The 11,671-nt window shown below is 49.9% G+C and overlaps 1 long non-coding RNA gene across 1 annotated transcript; it reads left to right on the top strand.

Moving 5' to 3' along the window:
• The first annotated feature begins 5,043 nt into the window (after positions 1 to 5,043).
• Positions 5,044 to 11,082, top strand: LOC309833721. Its single transcript, XR_014297800.1, has 3 exons — positions 5,044 to 5,175; positions 7,812 to 7,942; positions 11,040 to 11,082. It is a non-coding gene; the product is annotated as an uncharacterized lncRNA (long non-coding RNA).
• Positions 11,083 to 11,671: the final 589 nt, after the last annotated feature.

The raw sequence follows: 11,671 nt of genomic DNA, 5'->3' as shown, positions 1-11,671 counted from the left end.
TCTGGAGAGAAGGAATCTGATTGACTCAACCTGTCTTTGGCTTCACTTGCTCTCCTTTTGAGGTACCCGTGTCTGGATGCACTGGTTTTGGATCACGTGGACCTTCAGGACCAACCCTCGACTGCTATGCATAAGGACAAGCCTGTGCTGCTCTCCCGAAGGAGCCCTGGGGCCTGGGAGGCAGCCTACTGCTTGGCCTAGTGCAGAGGGCAGTAGTCAGAGTGCTGGAGAGGCAGTGTTGGAAAAACCAAGGGAGCTCTACGGTGGGGCAAAGGCAGGGTAAGTCCTTGGTGATGGGGCCCAGCAGTGGCTCTTAAAATTGAAGAAACAAATAATTAAGCATTCAACAGGCGCCATGATGGAAAAATCTAGCAGGTGTGTGGGGAGGGTTGGGAGGATACCAGTGCACTGAGTATGTGAACTTGCCTTATTCACAACCTCAATCAAGGCCATGATACAAATAATCAAATACTGCTACTACTACTAATGCTTACTCCAGGCCAGATACTGTTCTAAGTGCCTTCCTTCCATTAACTCATTTAATCCTTAAAATGCCCTCTGAGGTAAGTACCATTTCTATTTTATCCATGAAAAAACAGACTCAGAGCGTATATAAAGGCCAAGTCACACAGCTAGTAAGTGGAGGAGCTGGGATGTGCTCGTCACGACTTTGCTATCCTACCTCCCTGGTAGGAGAGCAGGTGGCCACCTCCACTAGGCTGTTTGGGTACCATTCAGTCCTAACTGGCCCAGAATGTCTCCCTCAGTTCTGTCATTCTTGCCATCTCCCTTAGGGTTCAGAAACTCCTGCTCTTAATCATTAATGTAGTGGAAGACATGGTAACCTCAGAAGATCTCTGGCTAGAAGAGGAAAACAGCAGTTGTCACCCTTGCCCTCTCCCAGTAGACCTTGCGTCCTAAGCGGATGCAAAATGAGCATGAAGATTTCACTCTTAGGAGTTAGTGAGTTAACAAAGCCTGGGGCTTAAAGGAAGTGGGAAAGCTGTGAAGGGCTCCAGGATTAACCTTGAATTTAGGCTGAGTAAGAAGCCAATATGTGATGTATTATATTGAGAAGCCCGAGGGAAGAAACCTCCCTGCGCAATACCTATCATTCCACCGATTACAGTCCTAGAGCAGCCCTGACCCACAGAACTTGCTGTGCTGATGAAAATGTTCTATATCTGCGCTGTCCAGTTCGGTAGCCACTAGCTCCATGTAGCTATGGAGCACTTGAAATTTGGCTAGTGCGACTCACTAAATTTTTTATGTTAATTAATTGGAATCTAAATGTAAATTGCCACATGGGGCTAGTGGCTATTATCAGGGACAGGGCAGTTCTTGAGGACTCTCTAGAATATATGTCCCACTGGGAGGCTCAGACCTTAAGCAATCATCTGTTAAAACCTTAGTTCAGGGAGTGCGTGCCGGGGACAGGGTGCGGGGCAGGTGCATTTCATTTGGCCACAATGTGGCTTTAGAATCTTTCATCTGAAAGCCTTCGGGCCGGGCAAGCACTCTCCAGTCTCTACCCCCGCTAATTTTACTCCAGGGTCACTGCACACATTTCGCCACCTCTGATGGCATGTATAGTCGCGACCCTAGCCTTGGTAAAAGCCTTCAGTGGGTCTCAACTTGATGTCATTTGCTTCTCACAACAGCCTCCAGTATGAAGGCTGAGTTGAGATGGTTGTGTCCATTTTGTGGGTAAGAGAATGAAAGTCCCCAGAAGCTCCCAGGAAGGGGCATTCTCCAAGCCTACCTCCACCTTTCCTGTCTCGTTTGCATAGATACTGGGAGCCACCAGTTGGCTTCTGGGGCTGACCTGGCCCTGCTTTGGAACCTTGCCCAGCCCTGGCCACCCTCAGAGCACCTTTTCCCCAGCATTCCATTCTTGTTTTCATTCAAACATTATCTTGATTCTTTTTTTTTTTTTTTTTTTTGCGGTACGCGGGCCTCTCACTGTTGTGGCCTCTCCTGTTGCGGAGCACAGGCTCCGGACGCGCAGGCTCAGCGGCCATGGCTCAGGGGCCCAGCCGCTCCGCGGCATGTGGGATCTTCCCAGACTGGGGCACGAACCCGTGTCCCCTACATCGGCAGGCGGACTCTCAACCACTGCGCCACTAGGGAAGGCCCTCTTGATTCATTTTTAATGCAACCCAGCTGCCGCCCTAAGGCTTACTTAATACACCACTTTCACTCGACTGTGTGCCTGCCTGTCTGCCTGGGCTTTGCAGCCTTCTGTTGTGCTTTCAAAGTTGAAAACGCTTGGGGTCCATCAGCAGGTTCAACTGGGTGAACTGAGAGGGAAAAAAACCCAATCTTCCAACTCTACCTCCACCCAAAGCCTGCCCCCTAGGCCTTTCCTCCACATCAAACCTGATCCTAGCCCCATCCCAGTTTTCCACTGGCCTCACACTGCTTATCTCTAGGCTTCTGGAATTTAACACCTGCTTGACCCTCTGCCCCCTCAACCACCCAGCAGGGCCTCCACTCAAGTTTCCTGCCTCCCTGACAGGGGAGCGGGCCCATGCTGAGCTGTCTGCCTTCCAGCTTTCCCACCAATTACCTTCCCTTTCTGGAGACTTTGAGTTTACACTACTATGGGACGGTGGCCAAAGAAAGAGACCTGCGTGCAATCAGGAGGTGCAGTTGTATGACCTTGGGCAAGTAATTTAACCTCTCAGAGTCTCAGTTTCCAAAACTGGGATTTTCAGGGGTTGGACTGGATTAATGATTTTTCAAACTGTTTTTCTCAGGAGGGTTTTTCAGAGACTTCACAGAAGGCTGGAAGTTGGGGGTTGGGGGTGGGAGGTTGGGTGGTGGGGAGGAAAACCAAGTGGACAGGAACTTCAGGATTTCCCCTACCACTTTGATCAGAGAACCCACCTTAATCTGATTAATGGACCAGGCTTCTAAAATGCTGCTGAAAGAGAAAGAGAGAGGGAGAGAGATCGAAAACTCCAGATTAACCATAAGTAGATGATCCAAAAAGATGCTTACAGCTTTAGCATGGTGGAGTCAAAGTCTTTTCTCCCCAGTGGGTTACAGGCCACACAGTTGGGGCCCAGTCAGTGCCCGTGGAAGGAAGGAAGGAAGGAAGGAACAATGGAGACTTTCTGTGGTGTTCCACGTGTGTCTCCTCTCAGCAGCCGGACCGAAAGACTTCATCTTGCATTTCTCTTGCATTCTCCAGAGAGCTGCCGGCACAGGCCTGCAGTCTGGTCTCAAACCCTCTTCCTAATTGGAAGTTGGGGGAGGGGGTAGAAGTTGGGGGAAGGACCTCTGGGAGACAGAGCCTGTAACCCTGACCATAATGTATAATAAAACAAATGCCAAAGCTCAGGGGGCGAGTCCCGCCCCCTTTACTACCCCGTGATCTCTGACAGGGGGAAAGGAAGAAGGAGCACCCTAGGGGCAAGAAAGAAAGAGTGCATTGGAGTAGCACTCCCTCCTGGAGAGATTAGGGACCCAATGTGAGACCTCTCTCAGAGGGGGCTGCATCTCCAGGGGATCCTGGAGAGAGGAATTCCCAAACCAGAGGCCACGTGTGACCCACAAATGCTTGTGGGTTTGGTTAGATCATGATAACATCAAGAATTTTGTAAAAAAAAGTAAATAATAATTCATTGCTGGTATTAAAAAACAGGTATTTAAAAGAATTTTTTTACATAAAAATTTAGGTTTCTGGCTTCTTTTGGAAAATTGGAAGAACTGAAAGCGCTGGTCATATATTCCCACTGGGCAAGAGTTGGTTGTGCTGAGCATCTGCTACTTTCCTTAAACCTTCACTAAAACATCCGCTTGCTGGTTTGCCACAGTCCCTACCACTCCCTACTGCTCTCTATCGTTATGTCTGATCTCCTTCTCCCATTTATGCCACTGCCTGGCTCCTGTAGCATCTGAGCTTGTGACCTCTGACTTTATCCAAAGAGATTACACTGGCACAGAGAACCATAAGGGCAATATTCCTGAGCAGAGGAATATCCCCCTGCTCCTAACACCATTTCATTAGGGAGGCCACCCTTCCTGAAAGAGGTAAATCCTACCACATAGCCTCACAGATCGTGAAGAGCATTCGATTGCCAAAGGGTTTGGAAAAAAATTTGTATAGATCTGCCCAGCTCCCTGTCCCCACAGCCTGCCCCCTCCAGCATCAACAGCTGCCCATTGCATCATCAGTAGCAGCAAACTCAGGCCCCAGTCGCTCATCCTCTGTGACCCAGGAGAGAGTCAACCTTGTGCCCGGGCCCGGCCTGACCTTGCAGTCTGTTCCATCATCAGAGCCATTTGCTTTGTGCCTGCTGACCATCATGTTTGTGTAGCCCCTTGCGTGAATACCTGCCTTGGTTTCCTACCAGCCCTGAAAGGCTCTGGGAACTGAGTTGTGCCCTTCCCTCTCATGCAAGGTCTTTGCAGCTGAGTCCTGTCCCTGGAACACCAGCTGCTGCCACCAGACTCCTTCAGCTGTGAGACTGCCTTCCTTCTGCCTCTGCCTTTCCCAGAGGCTGGCCTGCTCCCACCCCTTAGAGCAGGTCTTGTCCTATTGCCTGCCTGGCCCTGTGCAGGATGCTGCCAGCACAGGCGAAGCTTGTTTAGGGAGTGGGGTTTAGGTGGGATTTCAGCCCCCACCCCCACCTTCAGCAATCACCTTTGTGCATGATCGCACAACTCTGAGTAAGTTTGCCTGGGTCCTGAGCCTGGGCCATCTCTGTTTGGCTTCATCCTCCCACTGACCCAGCTTCATTTCTGATATCCATCCCCCAGTTTCCCAGCATTTCCTGTTCCTCCTCGTCTGACACCTAATCCTGGGGCAACAAGCAATGAATATAATAATAATTAACATATTCAGATTCTATCTGAGACAGTATATGAAGCACTGTAGATTTATTATTATATTTAATTCTTACAACAACCAGGAAATGTATAACTGCTGTCCCCATTTTCCAGATGAGGAAACTGAGGCAGAGATCAAGGAATTTTCCCAAGGTCCACCACCAGTGAGTGACAACACTAGGATTCAAACCTACGTCTGTCTATTGCCAAAGCTTAAGCTCTTAACCTCTCGGCTCTGTCTACCAAATCAAAGAAAACTGGAAATGAGACTCAGAGAAGCCAATCATTTGTTTAAGATCACACAGCTCATCAGTGGTAGAGCTCGAATTCAAAACTCAGGTATGTCTTCTGTCACCAAGTCCAAAGCTCTTTCACCTGCTGTCTCTTTCACTGTTCTGTTTGCCTCTCAGCTCCTGGAATATGATGGGGCGTTCAGGAAATACTTGCAGACTGAAGGAGTTACCTCATCTAATTTGATGTGCCTAGTTATGCCTACTTGTTTTCTCAGAAACTCTCTCCCAGTTGCTTCCATATCAGCCAGACTGGTCTTGTCTACAAACAGGTTAGACCTTAACTCAAATTCCATCCTCCCAAACTGAGGACCTGGAATTCCACCATGGAACAACTTTCCTGTAAGGGGAATAGATGATTATAATGTCCTAACATCTTAGGATAAATGTGTTTTGCAGACAGTTTTCTGACAAGAGGACCTCGGGGGTATGAGAAACTGAAGTTCTGGTTGAGGGTAGGTTGGGAGAGGACTCAGGGCTGAACCAGGGTGTGAAGACAAATTTCACTTAAAGTGATTTTCTGGAGATCAGAGCCTCTTGATCCTGCTTCCCTGAACTCTGAATCTCTGCGTTTGACCTTGTCTTTGGGCCTTACAGGCCCCTGGTCCAGGCCGCTCTTCCCAGCTGGGGAGGTTAGCTCAGATATCCCTGTAAAGGACCTGGGGACTGGCAGGGCCCTAGGATAGGACCAGCGGAAATGCCACCTTCACACAGCAAGTCTTCACACCTGTCCCCTTCAGGCGGTCCTAGGCTTGGCCACAGCCCCCAGGAACAGGCCTGCCAAGTGGCTTCTCTTGTTAGCCTCTCTAATGGACAGTAATTGTGTGAGAGCCTATAAGGGCTGTGGAGCCCCAGCTTGCCAGGTGAAAACTGGTTTCTTAGAGGCCTGGGCCATATTTAGTTCCTGGCAACCTGGTTGGGATTAAAGACTTTCCAGAACCTTCACTCAATTCAATTTAAGTGAGCAAGGATTTACGTAGCCGCTCTGAGTGCCGGTGCTGTTTCTGAGCACTTCATCTCTCTCCTCTTCCAGCCCATTTTCACGTCCTGATAGCAGCTGAATTTTCTTAAAGTCAGCGCTGCACAGTGCTCTGAGGCTTCAGAATCAGACAGACTTGGGTTCATGTCTTCTGCCACTCAGTAACTGCATGACACTCACCATAACTGAGCTTCAGTTTCTCCATCTGTAAAACATCAACCTCAGAGGGCTGTATTTGAGAATTAAATGAGATTGTGCATGAGCTTAGACCAGGGTCCATCACCTGGAAGGCCGTGATGGGTCAACGGTAGCAATCAAACCAGTAAGCACATAAAACCATAAAGCCTTCCTGCTCCCATAAAACATTCCTTTGCTCAGATACCTCCTAAAATTCCCTACCACCCCGAGGACAAAATCCTGCCTTCTTCAAGACTTTCCATGTAGGGCCACATTTCAAGTGCTTAACAACCACATGTAGCTTGTGGTTGCCATATTGGACAGCACAGAATAGAACATTTCCATCGTCATAGAAAGTCTGTTGGGCAGCCCTGATGTAGGTGATACTGTAGTTCACTCACTAATCTGAGCCCCTTTCCTTGGAATAGGTCTCAGTAGAGGTATGGGGTAAAAGTGGTCAGCACGAGGGTCCTGGAAGGTGGGGAGTGGGCACCACCAGGCCAGGAAAAGGAGTAAACAGAGCTCAGGGAACTGAGGTCAGATCACAGGGGTAGCCATCAATAGCCTCACTCCCCAACATCTTTCTTTTCTTCCCCCCATTTTGGCCTTAGCCTCTCCAGGGGTGCCCTTGGAGAGTAAGGAGATAGGGGGCAGTAGAGGGTAGCAGCAGGGGTCTTGGACCCTGTGGGCCTCTGTAATTGACTGTGTGTGAACTTCCTCTCACCGTTTAATTATCTCTACTTCTCCAGCTGTTGGGAGGAGTAAACAATTAACACCCTACCCCTGCCCAGGCACATTGGGAGAGTTTAACCCATGATAGATCCTTTTCTCACATTTAAATAAGCACTGTATATGAAAATCTGTCTGTCAGAGGGGGTGTGCGTGCATTTGTTTTTAATAAAGAAAAAAAAAGAAGAAAAATGAGCAGACCTTTTTTTTTTTTTTTTTGCGTTACGCGGGCCTTTCACTGTTGTGGCCTCTCCCATTGCGGAGCACAGGCTCCAGACGCGCAGGCTCAGCGGCCATGGCTCACGGGCCCAGCCGCTCCGCGGCACGTGGGATCTTCCTGGACCGGGGCACGAACCCGTGTCCCCTGCATCGGCAGGCGGACTCTCAACCACTGCGCCACCAGGGAAGCCCGAGCAGACCATTTTTTACAAGAGCATGTTACCTTAAAGCGCGTGCTCCTGCCCCGCAAAAGTTGGGGGAAGGTGGATAGAAGACCGACCATGAGGTGATCATTTTTGAAGCTGAGCTATATTAATATGAAGGTTCATTAGTCTCTTCTCTCACTGTGTATGCTTGAAAATTTCCATAAGAAAACAAGTTTAAAAGCTAAGAGCATTCTGCCACTAAAACTTAATATATCCAAGCAGACCACTTGCCCCCAGATTTCCAAGGAGGTTTCTCTCTGTAACACAAGGTGCACCTGTTCCCATGAGCCTGGAGGGGAGCAGGGAGAGTGGGGAGGGGCAGAGGGTGAATGTTCATCCTGTATGTTTCCATCCTGGTATCTGTTTATTTTACAGGGAACCTGAGCCTGTGGCCTCTCAGGTGTCTCCGATTCCTGATGAAAGGATCTGGGGTGTGGGCCCTGGTATCCTGGTGTCCTGGCCCCTGGCCAGGTTTTCCAGTTGCTTCTAGGTCTCGGCCTCCGCTGGTGAGAGCTTCAGTATCATGGGGTGGGGGGTGTGGGGGTGGGGGGGGCCGGGGGGGTAGGGGAGCGGGGGGGGGCCGGGGGGGCAGGGAGCACAGCTTGGAGTCCCTCCCAAGCTCTGCCCTGAACCTGCTCAGCCTGCACCTTCCTTCCTTCCTTCCTTCCTTCCGCTGCAGTTGCATCTGCTCCCACCCTCCTGCAGCCTGCCGGTAGCTCGCTTTCCTCACCTCTCAGGGCTCCTTTGCTTTCCTAGGCCTTACTTCTCACTTCCTGGGCCACAGCGGGTGTTTCACGGGGCTGGGCAATCAACCCGTCGGGGATCACTCCCTTGAGACCCTGTGCTGCACCCTATTTTGCTCTGTTTCAGTGGCCAGTCTGGTCTCTCTGGTTACAACCTCAGTTCCGGGGCCTAAGCTCTGTTATCTCCTCTTTATTTCCCACAGCACCTACTATAAGGCTGGGTACCCACAGAGGAAAAATGAATGAATGAATGAATGAATGGGTCTGACAGGTAGTGAGCCCCTCCTTTTTCTACCTGCCACCCGCCACCCCCACTAGGGGCTCTGAGCCAAGATAAGAACCATGAGGGATGGTCTTCCATCCTAATTCAACTAGGCCAGGAGTCAGCCACGGTGATGCTGTCATTGTCTGCCTGCCTGTGCTGGTTGGAGATGGAATGATTGCAGCCTGGGAAGGGTGGTGGGTACCCTGAGTCTCCCCAGAGGGATATTGAGAGAGAACTGGAAGAGCAGGAGAGAAGAAAGTGGGGGCGGGTAGAAACAAGGGAGGAGGGGCTGGGGAGGCACAGGGAGGAGGTGGGAGAGAGGGAGAGCGGGGCACAAAGAGAGGGAGGGAGAGATCCTGGCCTTGCACGTCCGCAGCCCTCTGACGTAGCTGTGCTGATATCCCCCGCACTAATTGCTTCAATTAATAATACTGCTCTATAAAATTTCCGCAGCTGAGAGCGAGTGCAAGGAAGGATGACATAATGCATTAATAATGCAGGCAGCCGATCGAGTTGGGCTCCTGGGGAGGTCCATTTAGGGGCCCGGCTGCCATCTTCGCAGCAGCTAACCCTCGGCCAGGGCGGCCGGCGTCCTTGGGCCTCTGTAGACCGCGGGGCTGCAGAGCTGGAGCCGCAGAGGCGGCGCCAATGGTGGGAGGCCGGGGACGGCTTCAGCCTCCTCTTAAACTCCGGAAGGCACCCCTCCCCCATTCTCTGATCCGGACAACCGATGTTTTCTCAGTCTTACGTAAGTGCTGCTCACGGTGTCCAGATCCGCAGCCCTAAACCCCGCACCTGCCCCTTCCCGGACCCCGGCTCTGATTAGCCACCCCTCCCCCGCCGCCACAATGACAAGTTCCGAGGCAGCTCTCCCGATGTTTTTTTGCTTTTGTTCTGAAATCTCCGTGCCATTTTTGATCTATCTGCGTCTTTGTCTTTTCGGCTTTGCCTCTTTGTCCCTGTATTCTTAAGAGCTCTTAGGGAGGTAATCATCACTCTCAGGACAAAGAACCCGTCATCCAAAACACATTGAGCTGGTTTCTTTTAAGTCAGCAAGAGTGTCAGCATCACCCGAACCCTCCCTAAGGGTCGGCAGGTGCACAGTCCATCCCCCAGACTGTGCTCAGGCCAGTGTGAGTGTGGAGCCAGGAACAAAGGAGCCGGCAGCGGCGTCCCCATCCTGAAGCTGCAGGTCACTCTGTGGGGTTATACTGGTGCAAAGCCAGTTCTTCTCCCATTTGCTTGCAGAAACCAGGCCTGGACCATCCCAAACAAACTCACTAATGCAGGACTTCTCATTCTGGGGTTTAAAGAGATACTTTAGAGTGTCCCAGAACCTGTGGAAATTATATGCAATAATATGTAATAATATATGTACAATAATCTTTTTACATATGTACATTTCTCTGATAAGAGCGTCTACAACATTCTCTGATTCTCTCGTGGGTGTGTGATGGCCCCAATGGTCCTGAAGCACAGCTCTAACGTCCTTGGGCAGTCAGGCCCTTAGCTAGATCCTTTGTTAACCAAGGCACTGAGGTGGACCCTTCTTTTCATCTCTGCCTCCGTGGCTCTAGATAAGGTCCTCTGCTTCTCATCTGGATTTTTGCAGTCAAATTTTACACCACAAGGTGTCAAGGATTAGAAATAAAGAAGGCGAGAAGAGGCCCAACATTCATCTAAGACTAAAGTGAGAAGTGAAAACTCATGCTTCAGTTCTTGGCATCAGAGCACAGGCTGGTGCCTCTGTTTCACAGTAGGGCTGAAGTTTGTGTTGGCAACTCAGTGTTCTCTAGAACAGCCTTCCTTTCCAAGGAAGGAGAAGGTAGGAGAAAAACATGTGGTGGGCACTTTCTGTGTGCAAGATTCTGTCCTGAACAGTCTGGTGTGATCCTGATCACATTCCAGGGAGGCAGACCCTCCAGTCCTACGTCACTGGGGGAAATGGAGATTCCAAGACGTTAAGAAACTCAAGTAGCAGAGCCAAAACCTAAGCCTTTCTGCCACCCAAGTCCAGCTCTTTCCATTACACAGAATTGCCTGGGTTTAAGTAGCTCTTGGTCTCTTGGGGGAGCATTTTCTGGGTGCAATCTTGGCTGATTCTCACCTCCAGCTTCAAATTTCTTGTTGCCCGTTCTCCACCTGTACAAGTCCTACCTTTTTTGTAAAGACGTAACTTAATCTTATTTCCTCCATCAAGCCTTTTTTAGACAATTTCGGCACAGGGGGACCTCTTTGTATGGTGCGAGTAGACGTTAGATATACAAAGGGGTGGGCTGCAGTGGATACTGTTGATTTTTAGCCGACATTCATCTTCCCATTTATTCATGTCTAACAGATTCTAATTTCTATGGGATATTTACTCCTCCATTTAAACTCAGTGGACAGTTATCCCATCCCAGTTCCAAGAGTGGATTGTGGCTGGTCTGTGCTCGTCACAGAATCCTACTCCCCTCACCAATAGTCAGCCTGGGATTGGGCATGTGGCCCAGCTCTGGCCAGTGAGATGCAGGGAGAAATTGCTGGAAAGCTCCTGGGAAAGAGACATGGGAAGAGACAGTTTGTCCTGCTTCAGTAGGATGTTTCCATGTCTAGAATTGCTGTGGACATCCTGCCACCCAACATGAGGATGAAGCCCACTCGAGGATGGCAGAGCAGGAGGGAAAGGACTCCGTGAGCTGCGGTGTCAACACTCTGAGCCTGCCCTTCCTCTGAACCTGCGCTATGAAGGGTAATAAATCCCCTTGCAGTTGAGGACAGTCTGAGTTGAGGTTTTTTGTTACTTGCTGACAAAAACATAGCTGATACACTCTCCTTGCTTTAACGCACAGTATTTGCACTGTTTGCCTGACGTGTGTCACATACTGCCTTGTCGTCTTTATTGTACTGTCGTCTTGTGTCGTTATTTAACTTTTTCTGTGTTTATGTCTCATCTATGAAGTCAACACCAGCTCTTCCAGCCCACATAGATGTTCTCTGAATTCTTATAGAGCTTCCAAATAGCAGTCAGATCTCTCATCCATTCATTCCAGAAGTATTTACTGAGCCCCAGTTATGTGCCACCCTCTGGGCAAGGGCTGAGGATACAGCAGTGAGCAAGACAGACATGGTCCCCACCCCACAGAGCTTATAATCTGTTATGAAATGTTTGTGTCTGCCCCCAAATTCATATGTTGACATCCTGACCCCCCAATGTGATGGTATTAGGAGGTGGGGTCTTTGGGAGG

The sequence above is a fragment of the Grampus griseus genome (assembly GCF_964374135.1).
Source record: "Grampus griseus genome assembly, chromosome: 15".
NCBI classification, from domain to species: Eukaryota; Metazoa; Chordata; class Mammalia; order Artiodactyla; family Delphinidae; genus Grampus; species Grampus griseus.
This window is presented reverse-complemented; position numbering and strand designations above follow the sequence as displayed.